We start from the raw sequence: 21,578 nt of genomic DNA on the forward strand, positions 1-21,578 counted from the left end.
TCAGGGGAGCATGGGGGTCACACCATAAGTTTGTCCCCTTTTATGCCCATATCAGCCAGAGATGCAGATGTTTTATGTGCAGCATGAGATGGTGCATTATCATGCAAAAAAATGATCTTGCTGTGAAATACACGGTTCTTCTTCTTGAACCATGGCAGGAAGTGCTGTTTGAGAAAATCCACATACATTATGGAGTTCATCTTTAGCGCCTTCAGGGATCCTAAAGGGGCCGACAATCTCTCTCCCCATGATTCCAGCCCAAAACATTACTCCACCTCCTCCTTGTTGGCGCTGTAGCCGTGTTTGCGTGGGGTGTCCATCAACCAGCCATCCTCCACTCCATCCATCTGGACCATCGAGCGCTGCACGGCACTCATCCGTGAACAAAACAGTTTTGAAATCAGTCTTCATGTAATGTTTGGCCCACTGGAGCCGTTTCTGCTTGTGTGAAGTGGATAGAGGAGGTCGACAGGATGGCGTATGCACAGCTGCAATCTTCTGAAGGACCCTGCAACCTTGTTGTTCGGGGGACGTTGGAGGCACCAGCAGCTTCAAAAACTTGTCTGCTGCTATGACAAGGCTTTTTTGCCGCTGCTCTTTCAACCTGACGTAATTGCCTGTAGGAAAGAGTCCTCAATTTGCCCTTATCAGCACGCACACGTGTGTACTGTGAATCAGCTACATACTTCTTGATTGCCAAGACACTTCATCCTGATCATCGCACAATGTTGATTGTAATCATGCCTTGACCTAAACACTCCACAATTTGTTGCTTCTCAGCAGCCGACACATCCTTTTTCTTTCCCATTTTGGCAGAAAATGTAGGCTGCTTAATAATGTGAGACAGCCTTCTTAAGTAGTCTTGCCTTTCATTGGACACACCTGCCAAACTAATTAGCACAGGTGTCTGCAATTGCTTACAGTGATATAAAGAGCCCTGACACAGATCACCATCAATGAGTTTAACTGACAAACAAACAAATTCTTCCCTTATCACTCCTAAACACTTTTTGCATAATAATTTGGAACACAGTGTACATGTGCTTTTCCACAAAACACCAGTGGTTCACGTAGTGAATCTTACAGTTCTAACTTGCCAACCGTGGTCTGTATGGAGTTGTTCAATAAAGGGCCCAAAATTAAGATAACATAGATGGGAGAGGTCTCTATGAATAGGAATTCCTAAGTATTTGATACCCTGTGAGGGCCAGGCAAAGGGAAAGTTGGACTGGATGGAATCCTATATGGATTTGGGGAGGGAGACATCGAGGGCCTCAGACTTCGCTGCATTGATTTTAAAATTTGACCATGTAACAAAGTGATCTATTTCAGCCATAACAGCATGGATGGATATATGTGATTGAGTGATATATACTAGGACATCATCAGCAAATAGAGAGCACTTGTACTCGGTGCCTCCCACCTCAATCCACCTAATATTGGGGTTATGGCGAATTGATGAGAGCAGGTGCTCCGTCACTAGGATGTATAAGAGAGGGGACAGAGAACATCCCTGCCTTGTCCCATTGGTGATTGTGAAAGGTGATGAAAATGTTCTGACGCGCCCCCTGGGCCTTGGGACACCCGAAGCCGGACCCTTTTTGGTGGATGCTGGTGGTTGTAGTCTCCGTGGCGGCGACCCGGTTCCGTGGCTCAGGGCGGTCAAACCAGTGGCGGAACTATTTATGTGGTTTTGATGTTTAAATGTCCGACTATGCCACCCGTGGATTGCGGTCAGAGTGAACCGCCGCTCCAGGGCAGACCGCTGAGGCTGGTGTTGTGGGTGCAGCAGAGCGTAGCATAACTCCCCACGGGAGGAGTATAGCCTCAGGGCAGTGTATGCGGAGGATGGGGGTGATGGTGCAGGGCAGCAGCAGTAACGACACGGAGTCAGTGATGCAGTCCAGGGCCTTTACTCACAGTTCTTATTATCCAGACCACGTCTGCAGGTAACGGCTGCCCACGTCGTACTGTGCTCACCAGGTGAGGGGCTCAGACAACTCCCAGATAACTTTGGAGCGCTTCACAGGACCCCCTTTGTGTGTCCTTTGTCTGGCCTTTCTTACCAACCCTTCTGTCCGGCTGCCTCGGGCCTCCTCTTGGTAAACTTGGCGCCAGTTTCCCTGACCCTATGTGGTGCCTTCCTAGCGGGTGTAGCGAGGGGCTGCGCCACATAAAATGTCACAGCCTCCTGTTTCTAGCTGAGGGTCGTTTTCTGCCTCCACTAGTTTCGGGGACCGGTCTCCCCCTTTGGCCTGACCCCTCCACGCAGGTGGATTCGGGCGTGCGGTGGCGACTCGCCCGTCCGCACCCCTGGGATCCCTTCGTTCCTCGTTCCTGGAGCCTTCTCCGCTCCTCTTCCTTCCTTCTCCCTCTTGCAGGCCTGGGCCTCTGTTACTAGGCCCGCCTCCGGAGCAGAGCTCATGCAGAGCCCCTGCTCCCTGCCACTTCTGCTCAGACTTCTCTGCACTGAACTAAGATGGTGCCCACCTTTTATACTCCCTTCTCAATGCACCCAGGAACTGCTTCCTCCCTGCTCCTGCACTCCAGGGTTCCCCTTCCTCAGTGCTCCCTCCCCCCACTCTAGCCAGGGACAGGGACTGTCGTGCCCATCTCAGGGGCATATTGGTCGCCCTGCCCCACGGCAATGTGGTGTAATGCATGCAGGTGTCGGGTCCTGATCCACACTACATCCTTACCTGAGAGTGAGATATCACACCTCTGGGTGAGGTGCAATACCTCTGTAGCAACCGAGCCCTCAGGGTGCTACAGTTCCATTCATCTTCAGCCTAGGTGACGTATTGCGATACAGGGCCGTGATTTTGGCTATAAAAGGGTCCCCTAGACCCCTACCCCAAGCTTTTTAAGAGAATCATATATGGCGTGCCAGGAGACTCTATGGAATGCTGTCTCAGCATCCAACGAGAGTATCTAATTACAAATTTTTAACTGCATCTAGCCCAGGAAATACTTTGTGCCTAGTAGCAGTGTCTGCTAGTCAGCGGATTATCCCGGCTATTAAGCAAGCTACACCACCTGTAGTTTGGACACTTAATTTTTTCAAAGGAAATGCTTCGGGACCATGGTATACTCAGTGAAGAGCATCAGGAGGCACCCGAAGGCATAGGGGCTGGGACTGGCAGTAGGATGCCTTGCGGTGGACAGCCGAGCTCGATCCTTATAAAAGCTTTTTAACTGCAGCAGCTTTAGTGGACGCTACTGGAGCTGGAATTACGCGGCTGCTGGCATGAGACTTGCCCTCCAATAGATCCTTGTAAATGGATTTAAAGTGTATTCATTCAAATTAGAGAGACAATTTAAATTAAAAAGCTTAGAGCTGCCTCCACCACAGGGGGGCTCGCTCGACCCACCAGCGGACAGGCACCAGTATTGGGAGAGGGGGGCTGGCCGTCAGGGTTCACCGCGGCTCTGGCACAAACCCGGCGACGCGGAGGTGGCACGGGCAGGAGCGGACTGAACGTGTCGGCTTCTCACTTTTTGGATTTTAGAAGGGCATGACATGCCTATATCTGTGTCTCCCCCTCCTTTTACTCCTCCACCTCTTTTCTTTTCGCATGACTATATGTACTTGTCACTTTTCCATGTGTTAGTTGTGTCTTCTGAGCAGTTTGTCAGCTTTTGGACACCTTTGAAGGTGTTTTCTATGTGTTTCCATGTGTTTTTGTTTGCCTGCCATTGGTTTTAACGGTGTTCGAAGGTGTTCGACGAACAGTTCGACGAACAGTTCGGCGAACACACGGGTGTTCGACGAACCGAACCGAACTCGAACACTACGGGGGTGGCTCAACACTAGTGTTGAGAAGTCTGGCCCAATCCAGCCCTTGTTCATTTTTGTAAGAGTCAGCCTGTCAGCATTTTCAGTTGACAGGCGGACGCGCTCATCAGCTATAATTCCACCAGCGGCACAAAAAACCCTCTCTGATAAAACGCTAGCGGCAGGGCAGGTCAGGACCTCCAAGGCGTAGAGAGCCAGTTCATTCTTTATTACTAGAAGGCACAGAGAAATCACGGAGGACGTTGGTACGGTCGGCAAGGTATTCAATCAGCATCTTCCCAAACTTTGCACTCCTTGTGAGAGTACCCGGCGCCACAGGGCCCGTGCGATGGGAGGGGCTGAGAAAATTCTCCCAGAACTTTGACAGTGTTCCCCTGCCTCTGCTAGATTGGAGTTGTGTCTCTCTCACCTGTAGTCCTTGGTTGTCCAACGAACTTTGACCTCTGCCGCCAGCATTTTCAGGTGGGAATTTTTTTAATAGTTCCACAACAAGGGCCTTCTGGTACTGCCCCATTTTTGTAGTCCTGTCCGCCTCAAGAATAAGAGATAGAAAGTTCTCCTTGTAGTGTGGGTCTAGAAGTGTCACCAACCAGTTATGACTGTCACCCAAAATTTTGAGAACGCGAGGGTCATGGGAAAAGCAGCGTAGCATAAACTCGGCCATGCGTGCCAGACTGCTAACAGGCAAGACTTCCGTGTCCTCACCAAGAGTACGACTGACCATGCTCTCCTCATCCGCCTCCTCTTCCTTCTCCTCCTCTCTGTCCTCAGGCCATCCACGCTGAACAGACGGTATGATAGTTGTGCAGGTAGTACCGTCTATAGCGCATGAAACTAGCTCCTGTTCTTCCTCCTCCTCCTCTTCCTCATTCTCACCCAATCCACGTTTGGATTTCATGAGGCTTGGCTGTGTGGAATCACCCTGTGTGGTTCTTTGCTCCATCTCATCGTGCTCCGCCTGCAATGCATCATCTTTGATTGTGAGCAGAGAGCGTTTCAGAAGACAGAGAAGTGGGATGATGATGCTAATTATGGAGTCATCGCCGCTCACCATCTTGGTGGAGTCCTAAAAGTTTTGGAGAATGGTACATATGTCTGACATCCATGTCCACTCCTGAGGTCTTATGTGTGGAGTCTGAACTGAATACCGACAGCCTTGTTGATGCTGGTACTCAACAACTGCCCTCTTCTGCTCACAAATCCTTCCCAACATCTGCAGTGTAGAGTTCCAATGCGTGGTGACATCACACACCAGTATGTAAGCCGGAAGCTGCAAATGCTGCTGAAACATGGCAAGATGGCGGAAGCTGTAGGTGACTTTCTAAAATGGGCACACAGACGGCGTACTTTAGCAAGCAGATCCGGCAGCTCCGGGAAGGATTTGAGAAACCGATGAATCACGAGGTTATGCACATGGGCCAGGCATGGTACGTGCGTGAGCTCGCCTCGCCTCAGAGCCACCACCAGGTTCCGGCCGTTGTCACATACAACCATGCCTGGCTGTAGGTTCAGCGGTGTGAGCCACAGATCTGCCTGCTCTTTCAGAGCTGTATACAACTCTTCAGCATTGTGCGATTTGTCACCTAAGCATATTAGCTTCAGCACAGCCTGCTGCCGCTTGGCCGAGGCAGTGCTGCAATGCTTCCAGCTTGTGACTGATGTGGTAATTTCAGAGATGGAGGCTGAAGAGGAGGACGAGGATGAGGCATCGGGAGGACTTGTTTCCTCCCAAGTTCCGACTGGGTCCCGTCTTCCACTATGTTAACCCAGTGTGCCTTCAGCGAGATGTACCATCCCTGGCCACAAGCACTTGTCCTCGTGTCCGTCGTTAGGTGGACTTTCCCGGTAACTGCATTGTTAAGGGCATGGCTAATGTTTTGTCACATGTGCTTGTGTAATGCGGGGACGGCACACCGGGAGAAATAGTGGCGGCTGGGGACCGAGTACCGAGGGATGACCGCCGCCATCAGGTTGCGGAATGTTTCCGTCTCCACGAGCCTAAAAGGCAACATTTCGAGTGCAAGCAGTCGCGAAGTGTGGGAATTTAGTAGTGTGGCCTGTGGGGCATTGGCTGCATATTTGCGCTTGCGTTCCAAGGACTGGGGTATGGACAACTGAACGCTGCGCTGGGACAAGGACGTGGACGTGCTTCCTGATGCTGCTACTTGAGAGTGTGCAACAACAGGTGCAGGGCAGGAGGCATCTTCGCATTCACCATGGACAGGGGATTGGCTAGTATGCACAACAGCGGAAGAAGCAGTGGTGCCACCCGCAGACACTGTTCCTGGACCCTGGGTTTCGGCCCACAAAGTCGGGTGCTTTGCTGCCATGTGTCTGATCATGCTGGTGGTGGTCAGGCTTGTATTTTTGCCACCCCTGCTGATACTGGCCTGGCAGATGATGCAAATGGCCTTTTTGGGGTTATCGGCAGAGTCTTTAAAAAACAAACCGACTCGGGAAGACCCAACAGTTGTACTGGCAGCTTCCTTCGTGTTGGTGATACGAGGAACGGTTGCCTGCCTTCTGTCTGCGGCCACCACACTGCTTCTTCCTGCCTGTTGGGGTGCTCTGCCTCCCTCCCCCTGTGTGCTGCTGTCCTCGCTCTGCATGTCCTCTTGCCAGGTTGGGTCAGTTACTATATCATCCACCACCTCGTCTTCCACTTCTGCACCCTGGTCCTCCTCCTGAATTTCTGGCAATTGTATCTCATCATCGTCCACCTCTTGTGACTCTTTCCCACCGTTGCCTTTGTGTGACCGTGGCTGCTCAAATATTTTGGCACCACTACATGCGATCTACTCTTGCCCCGCTTCAAGTGAACCAGGCGAGAGGCCCGAATCTATAAATGGAAAATTGAACAGCTCTTCGGAGTGTCAAAGTGTGGGATCAGTTGTCTCCGGGCACTCGGCATGGTGGGAGGAAGGAGATTCAGGGTGAGGAATATGTGGTCCAGACTCACGGCTACTGAGACTTGACCATGTGGAAGACAGGGTGGTGGTGGCAAAGTGACTGGAATCATTATCAGCTATCCAACCAATAACCTTTTGACACTGCTCTGTGTTCAATAGTGGTGTTCTGCGGTCCCCTATTGGTACAGGAAGGTCGAGTGAAAAGATGTTGGTGTTTGTTGTTGCACAATTTCAGCTTGTCCATGGCCTCGGCCTCTGCATGCGCCATCTCCATCATGTCCAGTTCCCCGTCCCTTGCCATTCACCTTGCCCATTTTAAATGGAGGACAATATTTTCTTCATTTCTCACTACAAATGGCTGAATTTGGAGCGAACTTATATGTGATCCGGACAAACAACAGTTTTAAATAGCTGGCCTGTAGGTAACTATTATTAACAGCAAACTGGTGTCAATAGCTTCACTGACACAATGAAACAAAATTTCAATGGAGGCCAGAAATGGCAACATTTTCAGCGCAATTATATGTGATCCGTGTGACGGACAAACCACAGTTTTAAATAGCTGACCTGTAGGTAACTATTTTAACAGCGCCGACCTTGTGTCAATCAGTTCATTGACACACTGCAACAAAATTTAAATGGAGGCCAGAAATGGCAATATTTTCAGCGCAATTATATTTAATCCGTGTGACGGACAAACCACAGTTTTAAATAGCTGGATTCTTAGCGCTGTAATATGGAAAGGACCTGGCTGTATTCTGCAGTGCCAACAAGCAAATGGCGCAAAAAAACGGTGTTCTCTGGATTGCTTTTTAAGCAAATAATGAGGATTAAGATCCCCAAAAAATTATTCCTGGCCCGTGAGACCTGGGCCTATGTCTGGAAATGTCTAACAGAAGCAGCAGACAAAACTGGAATGGAGCCTCTTGTGCTATTCACTGCAGTCTGCTATATACACTGCCTGCCTGCCTATATACACTGCCTGCCTGATATCTCTGCAGATGGATTAGTCCTCAGAAGGACTTTTTGTTGAGATAGATATATGTAATATACTTCTGTTCTACCTACACTACCTAATAAACAAGCAAATCTCTCCCTAGCTCAGCAGCACCTCTCCCTACACTGTCTGATTGCGGAGTGACTGTGACGACCACGGCGGCGCCCGGTCTGATATAGACCTAATGACGCTGTGCGGCTAGTCAATCACTATAATGCCACAACCAACATGGCTGCGACATTACAGTGAGTGGCAGGCAATCCCTGCATGTTCATTGCTTCTGCAAAGAGCGCCAAACATGCAGGGAGGGGACACGAGCTCCCGCCGAGCAACCCCGGAAATACTCGGCGAGCGCCGAGCATCTCGAACAGTGAGATGCTCGGGCGAGCACCGAGCAGTAGTGAGCATGTTCGCTCATCACTATGGAATAAATAGCATGTTGTGTCTTTTTTTTCTGCCAAAATGATAGACACATAATAGAAATCTGACGTACTACATTATAAGTTCATGGGGCTTGTCTCGTGTTTGTGATGTCTGTCGTGGGAAGGATATATCCCTGCCATTACATTACATTTTTCTGTCTCTAATACAGAACTGAATAATGGACTTTATAATGTTCATGTGAGCCAAATCTAAGATTTGGGAATTGGTTCTTTTGATTACATAAAAAAATGTAGCATTAAAGTGGTTGTCCGGTCTAAAATAACAAGTCTGCGACCACAAGTATGCGATTTGCATGCTCCTGGCCACAGTCTGACTAGACTGTTTCCATTCTCACTCAATACACTTGCATTGAGCAAGGCTATGCCCATTTAGTTGGATTGTGGCCAGGAGTATGCATATGGCATATTTGCGATTACATGACCTCCGCTCCCGGCACTGCACTGGAGAATCCTCAAAGCACGCAGCACATACAGTAACTGCAGACTTGTTGTTTTAGACCAGACAACCCCTTTAACCGCTAGTCGTGTATGCATTAGGGAAATGTAATGATAGGTTTAATTAGGGCCTACATAAACTAGATGCTTTTTCGCCACCATCCAAAACTGTTAGCAACTGAATATAGTAACTGCTAAAATACATTAAACATGAATTATACAAAAAGTAATTGGGAATTGTTGACAATTCTATGTGATAAGATGTCATCTACAGAGGCATATAAACGTTTGGGCACCCCTGGCCAAAATTGCTGTTATTGGGAACAGTTAAGCAAGTTAAAGATGAAATGATCTCTAAAAGACCTAAAGTTAAAGATGACACATTTCCTTTGTATTTTAGGCAAAAAATATATATATTGTCATTTTTTTCATTTTAAAAAATACAAAAAGGAAAATGGGCCGATGTATATGTTTGGGCACCCTTAGAGATTTGTGTGCTCAGAGAACTTTGACCATTGTTTCAGACTAGTGATGAGCGAAAGTGCTCGCCGCTGCTCGGTACTCGCCCGAGCATCATTGTCCTTGACGAGCTTGGCGCTCGGCAAGTGTTTTCGGGTTGCTCGGGCGGGACCTCGGGTTCCCTCCCTGCATGTTTGGCGCTCTTTAGAGGGCCAATGAACATGCAGGGATTGCCTGCCATGCGCTCTAATGCCTTAGCCATGTTTGTTGTGGGCATTACAGTGATTGACTGGCCTCACAGCATCATCAGGTCTATATAAGAACGGGTGCCTCCATGCTCGTCACAGTCTACCCCGGAATCAGGCAGAGTAGGGAGAGCTGCTGCTGTGTCAGGGAGAGATTTCCTTGTTTATAGTTAGTATAGGTATTCCATAACATATATCTACAGTTATATGAAAAAGTTTGGGCACCCCTATTAATCTTAATCTTATTGTTTTATAAAAATTGGTGTTTTTGCAACAGCTATTTCAGTTTGATATATGTAATAACTGTTGGACACAGTAATGTTTCTGCCTTGAAATGAGGTTTATTGTACTAACAGAAAATGTGCAATCTGCATTCAAACAAAATTTGACAGGTGCATAAGTATGGGCACCTCACCAGAAAAGTGACATTAATATTTAGTAGATCCTCCTTTTGCAAAAATAACAGCCTCTAGTCACTTCATGTAGCTTTTAATGAGTTCCTGGATCCTGGATGAAGGTATTTTTGACCATTTCTCTTTACAAAACAATTCCAGTTCAGTTAAGTTTGATGGTCGCCGAGCATGGACAGCCCTCTTCAAATGATCCCACAGATGTTCAATGATATTCAGGTCTGGGGACTGGGATGGCCATTCCAGAACATTGTAATTGTTCCTCTGCATGAATGCCTGAGTAGATTTGGAGCGGTGTTTTGGATCATTGTCTTGCTGAAAGATCCATCCCCTGCGTAACTTCAACTTTATCACTGATTCTTGAACATTATTGTCAAGAATCTGCTGATACTAAGTGGAATCCATGCGTCCCTCAACTTTAACAAGATTCCTGGTGCCGGCATTGGCCACACAGCCCCAAAGCATGATGGAACCTCCACCAAATTTTACTGTGGATAGCAAGTGTTTTTCTTGGAATGCTGTGTTTTTTTGCCGCCATGCATAACGCCTTTTTGTATGACCAAACAACTCAATCTTGGTTTCATCAGTTCACAGGACCTTCTTCCAAAAAGAAATTGGCTTCTCCAAATGTGCTTTTGCATACCTCAGCCGACTCTGTTTGTGGCGTGCTTGCAGAAACGGCTTCTTTCGCATCACTCTCCCATACAGCTTCTCCTTGTGCAAAGTGCGTTGTATAGTTGACCGATGCACAGTGACACCATCTGCAGCAAGTTGATGCTGCAGCTCTCTGGAGGTGGTCTGAGGATTGTCCTTGACTGATCTCACCATTCTTCTTCTCTGCCTTTCTGATGTTTTTCTTGGCCTGCCACTTCTGGCCTTAACAAGAACTGTCCCTGTGTTCTTCCATTTCCTTACTATGTTCCTCACAGTGGAAACTGACAGGTTAAATCTCTGAGACAGCTTTTTGTATCCTTCCCCTGAACAAGTATGTTGAATAATCTTTGTTTTCAGATCATTTGACAGTTGTTTTGAGGAGCCCATGATGCCACTCTTCAGGGGAGATTCAAACAGGAGAACAACTTGCAAGTGGCCACTTTAAGTAGCTTTTCTCATTATTGCATACACCTGGCTATGAAGTTCAAAGCTCAATGAGGTTACAAAACCAAAAAAAGTGCTTTAGTAAGTCAGTAAAAAGTAGGTAGGAGTATTTAAAACAAGAAAATGATAAGGGTGCCCATACTTATGCACCTGTCAAATTTTGTTTGAATGCAGATTGCACATTTTCTGTTAGTACAATAAACCTCATTTCAAGGCAGAAACATTACTGTGTCCAACAGTTATTACATATATCAAACTGAAATATCTGTTGCAAAAACACCAATTTTTATAAAACATTAAGCTTAAGATTAATAGGGGTGCCCAAACTTTTTCATATAACTGTATATCCATCTGAACTAACAGTCCTTCTGAGGACTAATCCAGCTTCATATTTTCAGTGGTGATAGCAGGAGTTAGGCAGGCAGGAAGTGTATGTGGCAGACTGCAGTGCATGATACAGCACAAGAGGGTCCATTGAACGTCCTGTTAGTATAGGTATTCCACAAGATATATATATATATATATATCCATCTAAACTAACAGTCCTTCTGAGGACTAATCCAGCTACATATAATCAGTGCTAGGCAGGCAGGCAGTGTATGTGTCAGACTTCAGTGCATGATACAGCACAAGAGGGTTCATTGAACGTCCTGTCAGCTGCTGTAATAATTACAGATATTTCTAGACATAGAAAGGCAATTTTTTTTAATCTTAATCCTGGTTATTTGCTTAAAAAGCAATCCAGAGTACACCATTTTTCTGCTTCATTTGCTTGTTCTCACTGCAGAATAAAGCCAGATCTGTTCCATATTTCAGCGATAAAAATCCTGAAATTTGAACTGAACGTGGAAAGTATTGGCCTCCTTTTCCATTCTGTTGCAGTGTGTCGGTGAATCTATTCACACTAGGTCTCAGTGTAGAATAATATTAGTAAATTACAGGCCTGCTATTTAAAACTGTGGTTCTCTGTCAGAAATATCACCTATAAGACTGTTCAAAAATCATACATTTCTTCCATTTTCATTCCGTTGCAGTGTGTCGGTGAAGCTATTCACACTAGGTCTCTGTGTAGAATAATATTAGTAAATTACAGAATAATATTAGTAAATTACAGGCCTGCTATTTTAAACCGTGGTTCTCTGTCAGACATATCACCTATAAGACTGTTCAAAAATCAGACATTTTTCCATTTTCAATCATTTGCAGTGTGTCGGTGAAGCTATTCACACTAGGTCTCTGTGTAGAATAATAATAGTAAATTACAGGCCTACTATTTAAAACCATGGTTCTCTGTCAGACTTTTTACCTATAAAAGTGTTCCAAAATCAGACATTTCTTCGATTTTCATTTCGTTGCAGTGTGTCAGTCAAGCTATTCACACTAGATGTCTGTGAAGAATAGTATTAGCAATTTACAGGCCTGCTATTTAAATTTGTGATTCTCTGTCAAATGTATCACATATAACTGCGTTCCAATATCAGGCATTTCTCGTGAGCGTAGAAAATATTGTCCTCCATTAAAAATGGCCAAGGTGTGTGGCAAGGGACGGGGAAGTGGACGTGATGGTGCATGCAGAGGCCAAGGACGTGGCCGTGGGCACGTTGAAATTGTGCCACAACAAACACCCACATCTTGTCGCTCAATCTTCCTGTGCCAATTAATAGGGGACCGCAGAACACCACTATTGAACACAAAGCAGTGTCAAAAGGTTGTTGGTTGGATAGCAGATAATGCTTCCAGTTACCACCACCCTGTCTTCCACACGGTCAAGTCTCAGCAGCAGTGAGTCTGGACGGCATATTCCTCACCCTGATCCTCCTTCCTCCCACCATGCCAAGTGCCCGGAGACAACTGATCCCACACTTGGACACTCAGAAGAGCTGTTCACTTTTCCATTTGTAGATTTGGGCCTCTTGCCCGACCAGCTTCAAGCGAGTCAAAAGGAGAACGCGAGTAGCGATGCCCAAATATTGGAGCAGCCACGGTCACATGAAGGCGACGGTGGAAAAGTGCATTTACTGTCGCAAGAGGTGGATGATGATGATGATGAGACACAATTGCCATAAAGTCAGGAAGAGGACCAGGGTGCGGAAATGAAAGTTGAGGTGGTGGATGATATAGTACAAATCCTATAAAGAGAAGGAAATACCACAAATTTCCAAAAATAAATCCTAATACCTCAAGCTCTGAATGCAAACCACAAAAGAAAGGTATAAAGGGACTACAATATTATCAAGTATACTTCATATATTTTATTACATTCAAATACAGACAAATAAAAACAGACAAGACAAATATTTAAAAATGTATAAAACATAAATAAAATACAGCTCAGGAGGGGGGAGGGGGATGCTCACAATAAATGTTGCACATGGATCTCCTCTATGAGAGAATGTATATATTTGCGTGCCAGCCAAATTTAATTAACAGTAATTGACAATAATTAAATATACATGATCACCTCTAATAGCAGCAACAAATGAATATAGATGTAAATATTATAGATATCACCAAAGGGTAACAAAAAAATCAATATATATAAATTAATATATAGTGCTTGTGCAATAAATATATATATATATGTATAAATTAATTACCAGGTGTATGAATATCAAAAAAAGAGGGGATACAATAATTAAACGCAGCTAGAGGAATTGAACCTTCAAAGAGGTTTTGGCTTCAGAGATACAAATCATGTCCAAACCCCAGAACAGGGGGTTACATAAATGAAGTAATAAACAAAGGAGACCATGATGGTAAAAATAAGATTGGAGACATACCCCGGCTCCCTCACACCACTCCGAAGAGTGGTGTGAGGGGGCCGGATGATATAGTGGATGGATGATATGTGAGGGGGCCGGATGATATAGTGGATGGATGATATGTGAGGGGGCCGGATGATATAGTGGATGGATGATATAGTGGGGGTGGATGATATAGTAACTGATCCAACCTTGCAGGGGGACATACAGAGTGAGGACAGCAGCACACTGGGGGAGGGAGGCGTAGCACCACAACAGGCAGGAAGAAGCAGCGTAGTGGCCGAAGACACAAGGCGGGAAAGCGTTCTTCGTAATGCCAACATGAGGAAGTTGCTTGTACAACTATTAGGTCTTCCCGAGTCTGGTTATTTTTTAAAGACTCTGCAGATAACCCCAAAAAGGCCATTTGCAACACCTGCCAGGCCAACATGAGCAGGGGTGGCAATACTAGAAGCCTGAACCCCACCAGCATGATCAGGCACATGGCAGCAAAGCACCCGACTAAGTGGGCCGGACCCCAGGGTCCAGCAACAGTGTCTGTGGGTGACACCACTGCTTGTTCCGCTGTTGTGCATGCACGCCAATTCCCTGTCCATGGCGCATGCGAAGATGCCTCCTGCCCTGCACCTGTCGTTGCACACTCTCAACTAGCACATCAGCACGTCCTTGTCCCAGCGCAGCGTTCAGTTGTCCCTAACCCAGTCCTTGGAATGCAAGCGCAAATACGCAGCCAATGCCCCCCAGGCTACACTACTAAATTCCCACATTTCGCGACTACTTGTGCTCGAAATGTTGCCTTTTAGGCTCGTGGAGACGGAAGCTTCCTGCAACCTAATGGCGGCTATCCCTTGGTACTCGGTCCCCTCCCCAGCCGCCACTATTTCTCCCAGTGTGCTATCCCCGCATTACACGAGCACATGTCCCACAACATTAGACGTGCCCTCAACAGCGCAGTTATTGGGAAAGTCCACCTAACCACAGAGACGTGGACAAGTGCTTGTGGGCATTGACGGTACATCTCACTGAGGGCACTCTGGGTTAATATAATGGAAGCCGGGACCCAGTCGGACCTTAGGATGGAACATGTCCTCCCGACGCCGAGGATTGCGGGCCCTGGGTCAATCCGGGTTGCCCCCACATTCTACAGCTCCTGCACCTCCTCTTCCTCCTCCTCCTCTTCAGCCTTCATCTCCGAAATGACCACATCAGTTGCAAGCTGGAAGCACTACAGCACTGCCTCGGCCAAGTGGCAACAGGCTTAGGTGACAAATCGCACAATGCTGAAGGGCTGTGGACAGGTCTGAAACAGCAGGCAGATCTGTGGCTGACACCGCTGAACCTACAGCCAGGCATGGTCATGTGTGACAATGGCCAAAACCTGGTGGCGGGTCTGAGGCGAGGCTAGCTCACACACGTACCGTGCCTGGCACATGTGCTTAACCTCATGGTTCAGCGGTTTCTCAAAACCTACCAAGATCTGTCGGATCTGTTTGTCAAAGTACGCCGCCTGTAAGCCCATTTTAGAAAGTCAGCTACAGCTCCTGCCGCCCTTGCTATGCTTCAGCAGCGTTTGCAGCTTCCAGCTCACCCACTGATCAGCGATTTTCCCACACGTTGGAACTCTACATTGCAGATGTTAGTGTTATGTTCTGCTACCAGAGCTAAGGAAAGAGAGGAGATCTGTCCCTACGATAGAACTCAGCTGAATCCCTACGATGTAACAGGGAACCTGATCCTGCGATCAGACCTGCTAAAGTCCTAAGCTAGTCTGTACGGAGACCTATAGATGTGGGGAAGGAATCCCTACAAGTACTAAGGACTGGGAGGAAAATGGGACACCTCCTAACAGAAATAGTAGCAGACAGACGAACAAACAAAATATATAGAACATAGAGGTCCGTAGACCAAGCAAACTAACAGAGTTATATACAGAGCACAGGCTAGCTAGAAAGTAGTTATACAATGAAGTCCAGCAAAGCCAGAAGGGCGGAGCAGGATTAAATAGGCCAACAAGGTCATGTGACCAGCAAAGGAAAAAACCTAAGAGCAAGGTTCTAACAGTACCCCCCCTTCTAAGAGGATCCTCCGGATCCCCTAGGACCAGGCTTATCAGGAAATCTCCTGTGAAACGCTCTGATAAGTCTGGACACGGAAACATCATCTGACCTCACCCAAGAGTTATCCTCGGGTCCGAAACCTTTCCAGGCCACAAGATACTGCAAACTACCTCTATACCGTCTAGAGTTAAGGATGCGAGAAATTTCATATTCCCCATCCTCCACCACCGGAGGAACAGAGGCAGAGGCGTCACCATCCGACACAACAGCTTTTTTTAACAGAGAGACATGAAATACCGGATTAATTCTCCAGGAGGTAGGAACCTCCAACCTAACAGCAGATTGGTTGACAACCTGAAGCACCTTAAAGGGCCCTACAAACTTGGGACCCAATTTCTTAGAAGGAATCCTCAACCGCAGATTCCTAGAGGACAACCAGACCATGTCACCAACAGCGAACAAAACCTCCTGTCGTTTCCTATCAAAGTAGTCTTTAGATTTTCTGTTGGCCTCCTGAAGATTACCACGCACATCCGTCCAAACTCTCTCCAAATCACCGGAAAAATTCTCCTCCTCAGGCACGGCAGATCCCAACTTGGAGAACGACCCAAACGACGGATGTCTCCCAGAACAACAAAAAAAAGGCGAACAACCAGCAGAAGAAGATGTATGATTGTTCAGAGTAAATTCAGCAAGTGGCAGAAACTCAGACCACCCCTCTTGATTGTCTGTCACAAAACAACGCAAGAACTGCTCAACATCCTGGTTTTTCCTTTCTGTCTGGCCATTAGATTCAGGATGATATCCGGACGAGAACGACAAATGAACTCCCAACCTGTCACAAAAGGCACGCCAAAAATGAGCCACGAACTGAGGACCCCTATCAGAAACAATGTCAGTAGGAACGCCATGAAGTCTGACAATTTCCTTGACAAAGGCCTTAGCGAGAGTTTTAGCGCAGGGCAGTTTGACGAAGGGAACCAAGTGACACATCTTGCTAAAACGGTCCACGACCACCCAGATGACAGTAAAACCCTCAGAGGGGGGAAGGTCAGTTATAAAGTCCATAGCTAAATGTGTCCAAGGAGCACTGGGAACCTCCAAAGGACAAAGCAACCCCGCAGCAGGAGTATGTGAGGACTTAGATCTAGCACATATAGTACATTGACGCACCCACTTAATGACTTCCTTCTGCCATCCAGGCCACCAAAAACTGCGACCCACCAGTCTCTTGGTCTCAGAGATTCCGGGATGACCTGCCAACCGAGATTCGTGACACTCAACAAACAAATCTCTCCTAAAGGTCCCAGGCACAAACAACCTCCCATGAGGAGTGTTAGATGGGGCATTCTCCTGTGCTTTAAGAATCTCATCTTCCAAAACGGAGTCCAAAGCAGCTATCACAACACCTTCTTGTAAAATGTTCTCCTCTTTCTCAGCACCGACTATGGGAGAAAAACTGCGAGACAAGGCATCCGCCTTAACATTCTTAGTACCAGGGATGTAAGTAACGGAGAAATTAAACCGCGAGAAAAACAGTGCCCACCTAGCCTGACGGGCATTCAGGCGCTTGGCAGCATCAAGATATATCAGATTTTTATGATCCGTAAGAACCTGAATGGGAAATTCCGCACCTTCCAAGAAGTGGCGCCAGTGTTCAAATGCGAGTTTAATAGCCAATAATTCCCGATTACCAATATCGTAATTTAGTTCAGTCTCCGAAAAATTTTTTGAAAAAAAGGCACAGGGATGTAATCCATCCCCGTTATCCTGAGACAATACTGCGCCAACCCCCACAGAGGAAGCATCAACCTCAACCAAAAACGGCTTAGTCACATCAGGCTGCATAAGGATGGGAGCAGAGGTGAACCTCTCCTTGAGATACACAAAAGCTTCAATGGCCTCAGAAGACCACTGAACCGCATCAGCACCTTTCATGGTGAGATCGGTCAGAGGTTTGACAATACTAGAAAATTTTTTTATGAATTTTCTGTAATAATTGGCGAAACCCAAAAACCTCTGTATCGATTTCAAACCAATAGGCCTAGGCCATTCCTGTACAGCTTGAACTTTAACCGGGTCCATCTCAAAACCTTCGCTGGAGATAATGTAACCCAAAAAACTAATTCTCTGTACAGCGAACTCACATTTCTCCAGCTTAGCAAAAAGCGAATTGTCCATTAATAACTGTAATACCTCATGTACGCTCCGCCAATGAGACTCCAGATCCGGCGAATAAATCAAAATGTCATCCAAATACACAACCACATTTTTGCCGATCAAAGGTCTAAGGATGTCATTAATAAGATTCTGAAAAAATGCAGGAGCATTAGTAAGACCAAAAGGCATAACCAGGTTCTCAAAATGACCCACAGGAGTGTTAAAAGCAGTCTTCCATTCGTCACCCTCCTTCATGCGCAACAGATTGTATGCCCCCTTAAGGTCAATTTTAGAGAACCACTTGGCCCCCATTAACTGGTTAAACAGATCAGGAATCAATGGCAGTGGGTAAGGATTGCGTACAGTAATTTTGTTAATCTCACGAAAATCCAGACAAGGACGTAAACCGCCGTCCTTTTTTTTTACAAAAAAAAATCCAACCGCCACAGGAGACTTAGAGGGCCTAATGTGACCGGCGGCCAAACTTGTCTGTATGTATTCCTCCAATGCCTTCCTCTCAGGAATAGTAAGGTTAAATAAACGACTTTTAGGAAGAGTCGCTCCAGGGACAAATTCAATAGAACAATCATAGTCTCTATGGGGAGGCAAAACCTGCGATTCCTTCTCAGAAAAAACTCTCCAAAAATCCTGAATAGGAACAGGCAATTCTCCCCTATCCAAAGCTGCAATACGCCCGTTACAACACTTGTCATAACATTTATGGCTCCAGGATTTAATTTCACTGGTAGACCAATCCAGTACAGGATTGTGAAATTTTAACCAGGGCAATCCCAATATTACTGGAGAAGGCAAGTTATTCAAAACTACCAAATCCAATTTCTCATGGTGAACACCATTAATAGTGAGAGGAAATTCACAGACCTTGAGAGTAATATTCTTCAAAGGGGAACCATCCACAGAAACCACAGCAATGGGGGATGATAAAGGTTCGGGTTTTAAATTGAGTCTTTCCAAGAATCCCCCATCAATTACATTCAGAGTAGACCCACAATCGACAAACACCCGAAATTCCATTAATTTTTCCTGAGCAATCGTGGAAGCAGCTAAAAATACACCCTTGGAATTTAAACAGGCAATACGGGCATGACTGACCATTTTTTTTTCTTTCTTCATACGAAGCTCACAGCCTTTAATCAAATGACCAGATTTTCCGCAATAGAAACACAAGCCTTCAGAAAATCGACGGTCTTTTTCTTGAGAGCGAGGTGCCACCGATCCAATCTCCATCGGTTCACCACTGTTAGTACACACATTCTCATAACCAGAAACTGACATAGCAGAGGATTTGCTCTCATTAACCCTTGCACGCAGTCTCCTATCCACCCGTATAGCTAATTGCATAGCCTGTTGCAAATCTTCAGGTGTAGGATAAGCAATTAGCAGGTCTTTAACCCTTTCATTGAGCCCAGCAAGAAATAGACTTTTCAGAGCAGAATCGTTCCACCCTGTTTGAGTAGACCATCGACGGAAATGAGTACAATATTTTTCCACATTACCTGATCCCTGTCTCAAACGTCTTAACTCAGTCTCAGCTGATGCGACACGGTCAGGATCATCATATAATAGTCCCAAAGCAGAAAAAAAACTATCCACTGATCTGAAGCATGTATCACTAGGTTGCAAAGAAAAGGCCCACTCCTGAGGCTCTTTGCGCAAAAGTGACATTATGAACCCTATGCGCTGGGATTCATCCCCAGAGGACTTGGGTCTCAAACCAAAATACAATAAGCAAGCATTTTTAAATGAAAAAAATTCTCGGTGTTCACCAAAAAATAAATCCGGCAAACATACCTTAGGCTCCAAGAAATGTGCTCCAGGATAGTTACTCACGTGCTGACGGAGCTCGGCCACCTCCAGAGAGAGTCCCTGCAGGCGATGAGCCAAATCCTGAACCGACACCATGATGGAACAGAAAAATCTTTCCTTAGAGAATTTGCAGGCTGGACTTACTGTTATGTTCTGCTACCAGAGCTAAGGAAAGAGAGGAGATCTGTCCCTACGATAGAACTCAGCTGAATCCCTACGATGTAACAGGGAACCTGATCCTGCGATCAGACCTGCTAAAGTCCTAAGCTAGTCTGTACGGAGACCTATAGATGTGGGGAAGGAATCCCTACAAGTACTAAGGACTGGGAGGAAAATGGGACACCTCCTAACAGAAATAGTAGCAGACAGATGAACAAACAAAATATATAGAACATAGAGGTCCGTAGACCAAGCAAACTAACAGAGTTAGATACAGAGCACAGGCTAGCTAGAAAGTAGTTATACAATGAAGTCCAGCAAAGCCATAAGGGCGGAGCAGGATTAAATAGGCCAACAAGGTCATGTGACCAGCAAAGGAAAAAACCTAAGAGCAAGGTTCTAACAGTTAGGAAGGATTTATGAGCAGAAGAGGGCAGTTGTTGAGTACTAGCATCAACAAGGCCGTCCGTATTCAGTTCAGACTTCACACATAAGAAGTGGACTTGGATGTCAGACATATGTACCATCCTCCCAAACTTTGAAGACTCCACCAAGATGGTGAGTGGTGATGACACCATAATTAGCATAACTATCCCGCTTCTCTGTCCTCTGAAACGCTCTCTGCTCACAATTAAAGAGGATGCATTGCAGGCAGAGCACAAACAGATGGAGCAAGGAACCATACAGGGTGATTACACACAGCCCAGCCTCATCTCATCCCAACGTAGATTCGGTGACAATGAGGAAGAGGAGGAGGAGGAAGAACAGGAGCTAGTTTCCTGCGCTATAGACGGTACTACCTGCACAGCTGTCATACCGTCTGTTCATCGAGGATGGCCTTATGACAGGGAAGAAGAGGAGGGGGATGAGGAGGAGAGCATGGCTAGTCATCCTCTTGGTGAGGACACGGAAGTCATGCCTCTTTGCAGTCTGGCACACATGGCTGAGTTTTTGTTACGCTGCTTTTCTCTTGACCCTTGTGTTGTCCAAATTTTGGGTGACAGTCATTATTGGTTGGTGACACTTTTAGACCGACGCTACATGGAGAACTTTCTGTCTCTTATTCCTTTGCAGGACAGGCCTAATAAAATGGTGCAGTACGAGAAATATCTTGTTGCGGAATTATTAAAAAAATTCCCTTCTGAAAACTCTGGCGGCAGAGGTCACAGTTCATTGGACAACCAAGGAGTACAAATGCAATCGAGCAGAGGCAGAGGAACACTGTCAAAGTTCTAGAATACTCTTCTCAGACCCTCCCATTGCACAACCCCTGATGTGCGGGGTACTCTTTCAAGGAATGAAAAGTTTTGGAAGATGGTGAAGGAGTACCTTGCCGACCGTACCAACGTCCTCCGTGATTCCTCTGTGCCTTATAATTATTGGGTATCCAAGCTGAACACGTGGCATGAACTGGCTCTCTATGCCTTGGAGGTCCTGGCCTGCCCTTCTGCTAGCGTTTTGTCAGAGCAGGTTTTTAGTGCCGCCGGTGGAATTATAACCGATAATAGCATCCGCCTGTCAACTGAAAATGCTGACAGGCTGACTCTTATAAAAATGAACAAGGGCCGGATTGGGCCAGACTTCTCAACACCACCGAACCATAGCAGTGTAACATAAACTCAAATACAGTGTCTTTTTTTGGGGATGTCTAACTCTATTCCCATGCACCTCTGTTTTCACACCCAGACATGGGTATACGCTTCCTGATTTTGTCTATTTGCTCTTGTCCTCCTCCTTCTCTGCATCCTCATCCTCCACCACCATATCAACACCATATGTACCATATTAACATATCTACGTCTCTTGCAAGGGACATTGGAG

This window comes from Phyllobates terribilis, unplaced genomic scaffold (genome assembly GCF_046119375.1).
Source record: "Phyllobates terribilis strain yellow unplaced genomic scaffold, ASM4611937v1 Scaffold_1__5_contigs__length_1240528914, whole genome shotgun sequence".
Taxonomy (NCBI): Eukaryota; Metazoa; Chordata; class Amphibia; order Anura; family Dendrobatidae; genus Phyllobates; species Phyllobates terribilis.